We start from the raw sequence: 13,518 nt of genomic DNA, 5'->3' as shown, positions 1-13,518 counted from the left end.
CCAAGATCATATCAAATACTATCAAACGAAGCAATTCTGAATGTATATTTTGGGCAACTTGTGAGTGTAGCCTAAAAGGCGCTGCACGGCAAATCCGATGTCTGCATTTACGGTGATATGTCCTCTGCAGAAGTCATGGCATTCATACTTCTCGCGCCCCACAATGTTACAAAATTTGAAAGGTGCACAGCGATGCGGTACAAAGCGCAATTTGGCCTCTGTGTGCCTCTGAAGATCCCGCAATTGCATCATACCATCCATACGGATCCTCCAACCACATTTTCGGATAAAGCATAAATGGGCTCTAAGCCTTGATGCAGGGATGGCCAGGGATGGGCAGGCCCTCAGATAAACCCCCCACCCCCCTTCGCCCCCCCCAAAAAATCAGTCGGTCTCAACATACTGTTGCGATTTAGAATACACCAGGTGCACTTTCTAAATGGTGTTGTGCATCAGCAGTTGTTATCTGGTTGTCAGTCACTGATAGTCAGTCAATTAGCCCATGTCAGCCTGCGAGCAACTGCAGTCCCTCATGATGAGTTCAGATTTTTGTGGTCCCGACCCCCATCAAAGTTGCCCATCCCTGCCTTGAGGCAAGAACATGCTCAAGGCTAGCTAGTGTGCTGTTGTTACTCTGAGGCCGTTGGACAGTGATAATGAAGCTGTTCTGTGTGTGATTGATGGCTGCCAGATGTGAGATTGGAGATAATGCTGGGGTCATGTTGTATGGCTCCTGAGTGGCGCAGCAGTCTAAAGCACTGCATCGCAGTGCTTGAGGTGTCACTACAGACACCCTGGTTCGATTCCAGGCTGTATCGCAACCGGACGTGATTGGGAGTCCCATAGGGTGGCGCGCAATTGGCCCAGCGTCATCCGGGTAGGCCGTCATTGTAAATAAGAATTTGTTCTTAACTGACTTGCCTAGTTAAATAAAGGTTACACATGGCAGTAAAGCTATTTACCTCTACAATAGAACATCCCCCTTTAACACCCCTCAGATAACGATGGTATCTTGATGGAAAGGGTTCTAGGCTGACAGTTGGTCCTAATCCAAATTAAAGGCCAATGACTGAACTCCTAGTGACCTTCTAGTCTTAGGAAATATGACTATTTCCTTCCAGATACAAGGTCATAACAAAACCTCCTTATCTTGGTCATCATATAGCACTTATAATCTCAACATCAAATGTATTACTAGCAGACACTGACAATGAATAAGTGAGGTTTAGGATGTTGTCGTTACAAGACCAGCACTTCCACAGTAATACACACACACACACACTTCCAGCTGTGGGAAGCTACTGTACTGACCAAAGACTCTAGACTGGCCAATCAAGTCATCATAATCATCTGATTTGGATTCATTGTCCTGGACCACTGAACAGAAAAGGCCCCCTGTGTTAGTCAGATGGAGGCTTTCCTTTTAGTGCTTTAGTCTACAAAGATTTTCTTCACCCATGAGTTACATTAAATACACACTCTCTCTCACACACACACACACACACACACACACACACACACACACACACACACACACACACACACACACACACACACACACACACACACACACACACACACACACACACACACACACACACACACACACACACACACACACACACACACACACACAGCTCTCTCTTTCGGTCTCCTCACATACAGACACAAAGGCACAGACACACACACACACGATAACAAGTGCACAGCAAGGGGGACTGCCAGCCTTTCCAGCCAGTCTCCAGCTGGAGAGGACTAATGAATGTTAATGTGTGAGCTGAGGGGCAGCCCACCCTGCTCCCCAGAAGAGAACACTCACTCCCCCTGCTACCACTGCTTTGTTAACAGCTTCTCTGTTCAGCCTGCCTCTGAAAGGAAGGACCAAACATCAATATTTTCTCTATTCTTCAGTTATCTGCGCTAAAACACTTAATGATAGCAGATTTGACTGTGCTGAAAGAGCAAGGAGCTGTGGGTAATGACAAGCATTTATTGTTTCAAGAAACCAATAGAGGTTTAGATCCCCTGCTAGGCAAAAGACTGAAGAAATCTTTCTTTATTGTGCCACCAGGCTATTCACTTGCTCCTTCAATGGCCCACTAGGCAGCTTGAGCTCCTATTAAAATCCCAAGTAAAGACCAATTTACAAAATGATTTATGTCTAAAAGTGCACTTCTGTTTTACAATCTCCCCATTAGAGTTGCATTCCCTAAAATGTCAATTAAAAAGACAAAACATCAAGCAGTAGTTGGCTAGTAGCCCATCATAAAATGGCTCCTTCCTTAGCACTTATCTTGTACGCTGATAATAGGCATTGTCTCACCACCTGGGAAGAAAAACCATAATCAATGTAAAAAATAATCTCTGGTTTCCTGATCTCATATGAGTTTAATGGGGCCCCCTTCCATTATGAGTAATAATTTCCCCATTACACACCAGGTGCCCTACTGACCTCTAAATCACACTGGCCCCGCTAATCAGCTCCCCAGGGAACCCAGCAGAAGGCCAGGCGAGGGAGACATCTAGGCAACTCCTACACACACAGACTACATGCATGAACGCTTTCATGATAAGCACAAGACTGAATAGTGAAGTCAAGACACTAGGCCTATTCAGCACCCTCAGAAAAACAGATTTCAAATCACTCATTCTGTATTAACATTGATTGGGATATTATTTACAGCTAAATGAAAACCATGTTATTTCCTCTGATATGAAATCCAGAAGAAAGCTATGATCCCTCTATGATGGCGAATGGCAGAAGTTTAAGATGGTTGAGGGAAATTCTGAGTAGCCTCCTTTACAGAGTGAGCAAAACTGCTCAAAGTAGTCATTGTGCAGAGCGTTATATGGTTTGTTTAAGTTTCAATCATTGTTTTTTTGTTTGACACACATTGTCAGTCTGTTACAGTGGAATTTCCCCTTTACATTTATATAAACGTTCTATTACAGTGAGTTTTGTACAGCCTAGAGGGATTTCTGCTCATTATTTTCTTGTAACAGAGTAATTACCTTCGACCTGCAATTTATAATGATAAGGCCCTTACTTACAAGCTCCTCTTACATTCCACTGATATGCAAAATTAGGTCATCTCAACGTGTTCCTTTGATATACCTCCTAGCGTCTTCAACTATCCACTCTATCTGAAACTTTCTCCCTTTCTCTCCACCCAATGTAAGATAGGGCATTCACGTTCTGAAATAGATCAACTATTTTATTCATTTGGATTTATATGACATAATGGCAGGTAGGCTACCCATAGGCACGTGGAATTCTACTAGGGAGGCTACCCATCTAGGAGGCAGACAAGGGGGTTCCCCTTCTGCATAAAACTGTTGAAAAGGCATACATTTCTGTCTCAAATTGTCAATACAAATGGCAAAAAAAATCTAATTCGATCGAAACAGCCTAGGCTACACAGGACTCAGATTGAACATGATTAAAAAGAAACCAAATATTATATTTATTAATGAATTTCGAGAATAGAGAATACGCTAGAAAAACCCATCATCAGCCTACACATAACTGAACAAGTAGCAGATATTAAGCTCATACCAAAATGTTCCCCGCGTAATTCCCCAGACGAACTCTCCGTCCGATTACAAATCCTTTGGAGATAAACCCAATTCCAAGCACGAGACGCGGTGCGGGGTATGTGCGGGGTGTTTAAAGGTAACAAGAAACTTGAGGCGACGTCGATGGCTCCGTTTATCCAGGCAGTGAGTAAAAACATAGGGTCCGCAGAGAGTAAAAACAGCGAGGCGCACTGAGTCCCAAGTAAACTCCGTCCGAGTATGTCTTGACACAACCGCCCGTTCAGTCCAATTTACATATCAATAGCTCGTGACAGCCTCTGTTAATGAGGTGAAATGAAGGAGCGCTGATAAGATTCAACTGTTTGGAAAGAGACACAGTCCAGTCCGCGTCAACCAGCCTGTGGACAGCAACTGGCCAGTCACTTTATTTCCTACTAGAAAGTGAAAGGCAATCCCTGTCATTTCGATTGTATGCTCAACAGGCTCATCATGCTATAAAATTCCTTACTGTCTACACTCTACAACCCTAGTTCTTTATTAACCAGCCATTAACAACTGTTTCTCTGGGTCTGAAAGAGGGTATTTCATTAACCAACAATCAGTTTTGCAAAATCCTACTGAACAAGCACCTAAATTAGGTAATTGGGGCATGCAAGATTATCCAAATCTGGATCATAATGTTTACTTGAACTACAAACTGAGGTAGCAGATTGTTACATGGGTGGCTTTCCAGCACATTTGACATTATCCTACACAAACACTAAATGATAGCCTATGTATTTAAATGTCTCTATACTGTATCATATATCATATGATATCCAATTTCATAAGGGAATGAAATGGACATCTGTCGCTCAATAAGAAGTTGTTTACTAAACTCCCTACTCAGATGTGTGTATAGTAGGTTACTTCAGTAGCTCAGGGATGATCCCTGTCAGGGGTCAGTGAGGGGTTAGAGCAGTAACAGGGCTTGGCCGAACTCTGGGGAATGTTTACATGTTGCCAGACTGTCATCATGGCTTAGGAATTCTCTCATTCCAGGTTCTATGTCTCACAGTCCCAGTTCAGAATTCCCTGAATAATACGTCTTAATTAATCTAGTTTTTATTTGAGAGTTTGTAAAGCGGTCTTGTGACTTTAAAACACTTATTTCATGAGCTGAAATAAAAGATGCTCAAAATGTACAAAAAGCTTATTTCTCTCAAATGATGTGCACAAATGTGTTTACATCCCTGTTAGTGAGCATTTCTCATTTGCCAAGATAATCCATCCACTTGACAGGTGTAGCATATCAATACACTAATTGCTTAGACAATCCTAATACTTTGAAGATGCTTCCTTTTCTTAGCTCTTGTCCTTTACCCTCATTGCCTGTTAGTTGTTGCCTATTGTGTAATTTTGATCAGTGAGAATGAGTGATAGTAAACGAGGTGAGAACTTATTGAAATCTACCACAGTTTATTTTCACAAGTGCAGAGAGGAGTAGGCAGGAGGCAGTCGCAGGTTTAGAACTACTGAGTTTATTAAAGCACAATATATGTAAAAACGGGACGAAACCAAAAGTGCAAAATAAAGTACTCAAAGCAACATTTACAATGACGACAAAGACAAATGACAGAGGGAGTATATATACAGTGATAGAGTGGGGATTGGAACCAGGTGTTTGTAATGATGACGAGACAAGTCCGGGGTTGATGAGTGAAGGGCGTTTGCCAGCAGCAGGTTCGGCAGCAGCCGGAAGGCAAGCGATCCCAAACACCTGAGCTGGACAGGAGGGGGAGCCAAAGCGAAGGCTGGTGTGACAGTTACAGATACACACACCCCCTCCCCCGAGGCGCTGCTCCAGCAACGGGGCGCCGCTGACCTTGGGGACGACCCTGGAGACGCGGTGCGGGTTGGTCGGGACAACACCAGTGGAAGTCCCGAATGAGAGAGGGGTCCAAGACGTCCCGCGCCGGAACCCGGCACCGCTCTTCGGGACCGTACCCATCCCAGTCGACCAGGTACACGATGCCGTGAGTCCAACAGGCTGCGGATAGAGTATCCCCCTCCCTCGGCATCCAAGGGAGGGGGAGGTGCGTTGTGGGGTCCAGCACTAGCCAAGGGACCAGCTGCCACCAGCCTGAGGAGAGATACATGAAATGAGGGTGAGATAAGGTAATTGACGGGGAGCTGTAATCTGTACGTCACCTCATTGACTCTCCTCAGGACTTTGAACAGCCCCACAAACAGGTAGGCGGAGGGGCAGGTCCTTTGTAGAAAGCTAGACCCTGTCACCAGGGTGAAAGACCGGGGCCACACTGCGGTGACGATCGTCCTACGCCTTCTACCGGGTGTGTGCGGTGTTCCAATGCGGGACAGGGGAATAATGGGTGCCACTCTCCGATCCTCTGTGTCATGCACGCTGGACAACGCATCGGCCTTGACATTCATAGATCCCGGCCAGTTGGGGAGGGTAAAGCCAAACCTGGTGAAGAATAGGGCCCACCTGGCCTGACGCGGGTTCAGCCTCGTCACTGCTTGAATATACTCTAGGTTCCAGTGGTCCGTCCAAACAAGGAATGGTTGTTGAGCAACCACCAGCCAGTGCCGCCATGTTTTCAGAGCTTTCTTGACGGCCAGCAACTCACGATCCCCCACATCGTAATTCAGCTCCGCGGGAGACAGCTTCTACTCACGGAAGGTGCATGGATGGAGTTTAGGCGGCAATCCAGTGCGTTGGGAGAGAACAGCCCCTACTCCAACCTCGGAGGCGTTCACCTCCATAATGAAGGGCAGAGATGGGTGAGGAGGAGCCAGAACAGGTGTGTTCGTAAAACGTTCGTTGAGCACACGGAAGGCTTCGTTGGCCTCAGTCCAGCGCAGGTTTCTAGGACCTCTCTTCAGGAGGGAGGTGAGAAGGGCCACCACTGTGCTGAAACCCCTAATGAAGCACCTGAAATAGTTGGAAAAACCTAGGAAGCGCTGCACAGCCTTTATGTTGGATGGAACAGGCCACGACCGTACTGCACTGACCCTATTCTCTTCCGTCTCCACTCCCACGGTGGATATCCGATGGCCCAGGAAGGAGACCGCCTACTGAAAGAAAAGGCACTTCTCCACCTTGGCATACAGGTGATGCCCTATCAGCCTATCCAAAACAGACCTGACATGAGACATGTTGCTCGCGTGTAGTGGGGTATACCAAGATGCCGTCAATGTACACCACTACACAGCGACCCAACATGTCTCTAAACACCTCGTTAATGAAGGATTAAAACACAGAGGGTGCATTTGACAGGCCGTAGGTCATTACCCTGTATTCATAGTGCCTGGTGCTGGTACTAAAGGCGGTCTTCCATTCATCCCCTCTGATGCGCACCAGGTTGTAGACACTGCGCAAATCCAATTTGGTAAAGTACTGAGCACTGTGCATCTGTTCGATCACAGTGGGTATGAGAGGCAGGGGATAACTGACTTTAACAGTTGCCTTATTCAGTGTCCGGTAATCGATACAGGGGCGGAGACCTCTGTCCTTCATGAAAAAGAGCTGGAGGAGGCCGGAGAGGTGGACGGACGGAGGAATCCTTGGGCCAGTGTGTCCTGGACATAGACCTCCATGACTTCGGTCTCTGCATGCGAGAGAGGGTAGATGTGCCCTGCGGGAGGGTAGAACCAGGCAGTAGGTCAATAGTGCAGTCCAATGGGCGATGAGGGGGAAGGCACGTGGCACGAGTCTTCGAAAAAGCCACCTGTAGGTCGCGGTATTCCTCTGGGAAAGGGATGTGAGTGGCCTGGTCCGGACTTACCACAGAGGTGGCACAGATAGACAGAGACACCGCCCCTGACACTCCTGCGACCAACCCAACAACCTCCTCTCTGTCCACGATATCCTGGGATTATGCAACTGTAACCAGGGGAAACCTAAAACTACAGGGTGTGCAGGAGAGTCTAAGATGAGGAAAGTGATGCATTCATGGTGGTTGTGAGCAACTGTGAGGGAAATGGGAATCGTGTACTGGCACACCAGTCCTGTTCCTAGGGGATGGTTGTCGAGGGCATGGACTGGGATAGGGGGGTTGTAAAGGGACTAGCGGAATGCATAATGATAAGGCTACTGACCGGCCTAGGAAATTGCCTGCAGAACCTGAGTCCACTAGGGCAGGACAAAGTGGGGTGCCAGGATAGTCTGGGAAGGTGACAGGAAGAAGGAAGGGCTGGGTGGACAGAGAGGAGCAAGGCACGTTCACGCATACCTGGGAAGGTACAGGAGCGCTCCACGGCATGTCGCTTCCTCGCATGGTTCTCCTTCTGGGACAGGTGTTCCAGGGGTGGTCCGACTCCCCGCAGTAGGAGCAGAGACCCTGTTGATGGTGGCGTTAACATTCCTCTGGGGGATGGTGCTTTGTGCCCACCTTCATGGGCTCAGTCTCGCTGGAGGTTCCTGGGAGAGACCTGAACCCCCTGGATGGGCGACGACGGGCACGCATGATATTATCCAGGTGGATGGCCATGGTAATGAGCTGGTCCAGCGTGAGGTCCTCATCGCGACAGACCAGCTCGGTCTGGACGTCCGCCTGTAGCCCGCTGCGGAAAACCATCAACAGGACCTGGTCGTTCCAGCCAGTGGATGCAGCCACCTTCCGGAAATCCAGAGCGTACTCAGACGCTGTCTTGGACCCCTCAAAAACAGCATGGACGAGTTGGGTGAAGCACTCATAGGACTGCACTTCTGGACTGTCCCTCTCCCAGATGGCGTGTGCCCACTCCAGAGCCCGGTCTGTCAGCACTGAGATCAACAATGCCACCTTGTCCCTAACGGAGGCCGTACCGGCAAGATGGGCAAGGTGGAGGTCACACTGCAGAAGAAACCCCCTAGAGTGAGCTGGGGTGCCGTCAAACGACTCCGCGAGGGGCAGGTGGACTTTGCTGATTGGACCGGGTAATGTAGATGGTGATGGGGTGGCTGGATCGACCGCGAGGAGCTGGGAAGGTGGTTGTGTAGCCTGCAGCTGGTGTACGATCTGGAGCACCTTGTCAATGGCAGTCCTGAGGTGCTCCAGGCATGAGTCGTGCCCACCTTCATGGACTCATCTGTATAGCGGAGAGGTCGGGATGTCCAGCTGGACAGGAGGGGTAGCCAAAGCGAAGGCTGGTGTGACACTGAGTATAGAGAGGGAGGTGTTCCCTTAGCCGCTTCAGAGATGAGAAATTAGGGATTCATTTTATACACTAAATAAAAACATAAACGCAACATGTAAAGTGTTGGTCCCATGTTTCATGAGCTGAAATAAAAGTTCCCAGAAATGTTCCATCAGCACAAAAAGCATATTTTTCTCAAATGTTTTGCACAAATTTGTTTACAGCCCTGTTAATGAGCATTTCTCCTTTGCCAAGATAATCCATCCACCTGACAGGTGTGGTTTATCAAGAAGCTGATTAAACATGTCAACGTTGCCCCATGGCGGCTGTGGGGTTATGGTATGGGCAGGCATATAGTAAGCTACGGACAATGAACACAATTGCATCTTATCGATGGAAATTGGAATGCACAGAGACACCATGAATAAACCCTGAGGTCCATTGTCATGCCATTCATCCGCCGCCATCACCGCCCCATCCGCCGCCATTACCGCCCCAAGGATCTGTACACAATTCTTGGAGGCTGAAAATCTTCCAGTTCTTACATGGTCTGCATACTCACCAGAACTTTCACCCATTGAGAATGTTTTGGATGCTCTGGATCTACGTGTACGACAACGTGTTCTAGTTCCCACCAATATCCACCAACTTCGCATAGCCATTGATGAGGAGCGGGACAACAGCCTGATGAACTCTATGCAAAGGAGATGTGTCGTGCTGCATGTGGCAAATAGAGGTCACACTAGATATGGACTGGTTTTCTGAACCACACACCTACCTTTTTTTAAGGTAGCTGTGACCAACAGATGCACATCTGTATTCCCATTCATGTGAAATCCATTGATTTCCTTATATGAACTGTAACTGAATAAAATCTTTGATATTGTTGCATGTATATTTTTGTTCAGTGTAAATCCATTTGAATCCCACTTTGAAACAAAATCCAGGGACGTGAATACTTTCTGAAGGCACTGTGTGATGATTTATGTGAGTGACGTGACTCTTGCTAAATAAATACCAGAGGAAAGTGGAAAGCTCGCCTTGTGCTTTGTGCGTTGTGCCCGGCCCACGTGACCTGCAATTCCGTGAATCTGATTGATCAAGACATGCAAAGCTCTTGCAGCAGCCCTCCGATGTAAAAGACAGTGAAATAGTAGCGAGTTGACAAATCATGAGGCAAATTTGTCTAAAAAACAGCACTTTGTCCCTCTTTTTAACGCTTTGCACAGTATATTTTATTAAACTAAATTAAAAGTGGTGTGGCGCTGCAACACCTGATTGAAAAGTGCTGTGGCAAATGCTGCCTCTCCACAGGATTTCCTGCGGCCCTGGATATCGGTGTCTGAAAACCGGGATGTCTCATTCCTCCATGCTTTGTGTTATGTCTTTACATACTGGAAGATTAAGACAATGGCTTCCTTGAGAACGCAATTTGATATTGAAGGAAATACTTACTTTGATCAAGAAAAAAAAGCACACTTTACTGTAATCACATTTCTACAGACAAAACTATTATAATCCCATGAAATTGTTCAATAACATGATGATTTTGCCTTCTAAATAATGGTTGATCAAAAATGACTGCAAAGTCCTCAAAAGTAGCCAAACATTTACATTAGACCTCACCACATGAGTGAGAATCTGGACCTCTGTGTACTGCTGCTGTGTGGCCCAAAGGGCTTCATCTGATCTAACCACAAAGACATGAGCCACAACCAAACCTGATAAATGGGTCTGTCAAACTAGTTATTTTATTTCCAGAGAGAAGTAAAATATGTGTAGATTTTCACAAGGTAAAAATAGACCAATAAGAGGTTGAGAAAGTATCAGTGAGGGAAACAATTTAACTTGAAAATCTGTGTCCCAAATGGTCCTGGTCAAAAGTAGTGCACTGTATAGTGTGTCATGACTCATTTGGGACCAAGGTTATTATAGTAAACAAAAACTGAAACTATAATAAAAACAAAAATTGGAAAAACAATTTAATTTAAAGCACTGAGGCATTGAAGCAGAGAATATTAAAATAATCATTTAAAATAATTTGGGAATAGCTTATAGACTGAAAAATAGCTTATATCTCAAGGCCATAATAAAGGCAAATCACGTTTTTGACTGCACTGGGCAGTTGACCTGTAAAATGCGATTAAAATCACAGCATTATTTTGCAGATTTAGGGCAAAACTAATAATACATTGACCAGTAGGTGTCAGCAGAATGCAAAGAAACATCATAGCAGCAGGGTATGAAACTAGCTGTTTGAGGACAACGGCTCTGTGCTGCATTGACTCTACTGAAGCATGACTTGGTGCAACGTACTTCATAATGCCCTCTGCGCCCATACATGACTAATGACATTGGCATAAAGGAAAGAATGTATGGGAAGCAAAATAACAAACACTTGCAATGTGAATTCATATGGAAAAACAAGAGTCAGTCAAGGGCCATCCCCTTTATAGCTCTATGCAAATTGATATGGAAAGATATCATTATCCAAACACTGCCCGGGTTTTTGCTTTCTTGTCAAGAAATTGACCTTGACACACCACTCAAGTTAAATATATATATTTTTTTAAATTACAAAAAAAAATCTGTGGTCTCCTTTTGCAATAGAATATGACTGCTAAAGTACTGTCTCGTATGGAAATACAGGGCAATGGACTGTATGCTACTGTAGTGTTTCTCTAAAACACGCACCCTTGTGTTTACTGTATTTATATTGTACATTCTGTATGTTGACTTTGTGTAAATCCCTCTGTCTGTATTTTGTCTGCACATTTGTCTATTGCTGGCAGCACCTGTTCACTAAGTAAAATTCCAGGTATGTGTACTTTTACTGTACTTGGCGAATTAAGTGATTTTGATTCCGATTCTGATTCAAAGTGTCTCTGGGGGAAACTACTGTAAATACGAAAATAGAGACAAACCAAATAGTGAGATCCAACTAGTGTACATTCAGTAGTGAGTGGTCATTTCATTTCATTGATTGATTGATTCTGCACATATTCTGTTTCAAGATGTTGGGGACATTAATCCGCCATTAAAGTAAAGGCAGACTTTGCAACTAGGCATGGCTAATGTTCTTATAGGGATATGTTTTTTCTCACCATATTTTCTGCCCCAGTTTCTCAGAGAAGTATTGAAGTTCTCTTCGATTTTTCTACAAGGGCTGCTACAATTTGATTAAATCCTTCACCTGAAAGACATTGGCTTATCCTGCCCAGACACTTCAATATGGTTTATTTAGTTATAAGCATATGAGATTTCAACCACAGAATTATATTATCATGGTAACCAATTTTCAACTTCGACAAACATTGTATAAAATGTGTTGAATTTGTGCCTTCGAAACAATGTCACATCTTCAACGTTCTATCCACTATCAGAAAGAATAAACAATAGGCCGAGCAGCACCTCCTACTGGAGATTTGATCAATCTACAGCTACCGGTTTTTCGAAGTCCAGCCCTGCTCAGCTTTGATTTTTGTCATGGACTACTACCAATGTGCTATTGTGAGAATTATTATTGAGAGATCTCTTAATAACTAAATAGATTTCACTGTTGCTATCGAAGTCATTCCAAAAGGGTAGGTTTAACAGAGTAAATGAAATGTAACCATACTTTAACACTCATATCATCAATGATATTATTTAGGCCTATAAAGCATTTGTAAAGTCATCAACAGCTATTGTTTCAATTCAACCCAGGGTTTAACAGAAATGACCAAAATAGACAACACATATGGGCCTAGGGTTTCATGCTTTGGTTGATGTCAAATGTGATCTTAAGTTAATAATTCATATGTTAGATTTACGTCTTCATTTCAAAAATCCAAGTTAAATAATATGGTAAAATCAAATCAAACTTGATTTAAAGTGCATTTAAAGATTGATTTGATTTAGTCCTATTCCTTAACTTATATTTTTTTCAACTAGTTAACAAATGATCTGTTTGTTTCATGTTTCCAACTAAACCAAATATAAAAGTTAAAGAATAGGATTAAGCCAGTGGCTCAGATGAAACTATCCAAGCATTAGATACATCTCCTTTAAATGTTGATATTTGGTTTAGAGAAGTCCAATTCCCTTTATTCATGGTGAAAAAAATCACATCCTTGGGTGGTTCAAATTGAATTATAATCAACATGATCAACAAGCACCATGCATGGCCATTGTGTGTCATCCAAATAAGGGAGGACTTTTTGGTGGAGCCAAGTTAGCTACATCTATGGTAAAAATATCTCAAGAGTTGTTATATTCTGTCTTTTATAATGATGTTATACATGGAAGGCAGGCGTGGCGTGGTCGGGCTACATTAATAATGTACACACAGCTGGCAATTGCCTGCTGGGCCATCATTGGTTTTGAGTGTGAGTCTCACACAAAATAACATAATTTGAAAATGTTATAATGTTTGAAAATATTACATCATATTTTGTGAATCATTTGAGGTGGATTTAATCAAATGAAGATTAATTACATATAATCCTGTGTCCTGTACTCGTATTCCCCTTGATGCAAGTTGGCAGGCTGAGGTGGAGGACAGCTGGCTGGCAGTACAGAGACAGAGTCGGCTGGAGGGTAAAGATGTAAAAAGGGGAGGGTCCTGTGGTACTGCAGAGATTACATTAACCACAGCCGCAAAGCCCTCCCTTTAATCCTGTTTCACCATGGAGCTATGAAAGGCCACTGCAATCCCATTAAAAGTGTTTCTGGATAAATGGGAAAATATTCTGCATTGGCGCAAGTATGAATGCTCTCTCACTTACTCACACACACACACACAGAGAGAGAAAGAGAGAACGAATTAAATAAAGTGTATTTTAATAAAGTTTTATTTTCAAAATTTGACTTTTCTACTTC

General features: G+C 44.3%; 1 protein-coding gene across 5 annotated transcripts in view; it reads right to left on the bottom strand.

The window, feature by feature from the left end:
• LOC109900652 (ankyrin repeat domain-containing protein 6) overlaps positions 1-3,959 on the bottom strand; it is a 29,480-nt gene extending 25,521 nt beyond the window's left edge. For 3 of the 5 annotated variants that reach the window (XM_031837051.1, XM_020496379.2, XM_020496381.2), the window contains exon 1: positions 3,557-3,957. The gene's annotated coding sequence lies outside the window, so the exon portion shown is untranslated. Of the gene's footprint in view, positions 1-3,556 lie in introns of all 5 variants that reach the window. The other 2 variants (XM_031837049.1, XM_031837050.1) reach the window with 1 other exon arrangement.
• Between the last annotated feature and the right edge of the window lie 9,559 nt (positions 3,960-13,518).

This window comes from Oncorhynchus kisutch, linkage group LG12, assembly GCF_002021735.2.
Source record: "Oncorhynchus kisutch isolate 150728-3 linkage group LG12, Okis_V2, whole genome shotgun sequence".
NCBI lineage: Eukaryota > Metazoa > Chordata > Actinopteri > Salmoniformes > Salmonidae > Oncorhynchus > Oncorhynchus kisutch.
Note: the sequence above shows the minus strand (reverse complement) of the source record. Positions and strands in the feature narration are given on the sequence as shown.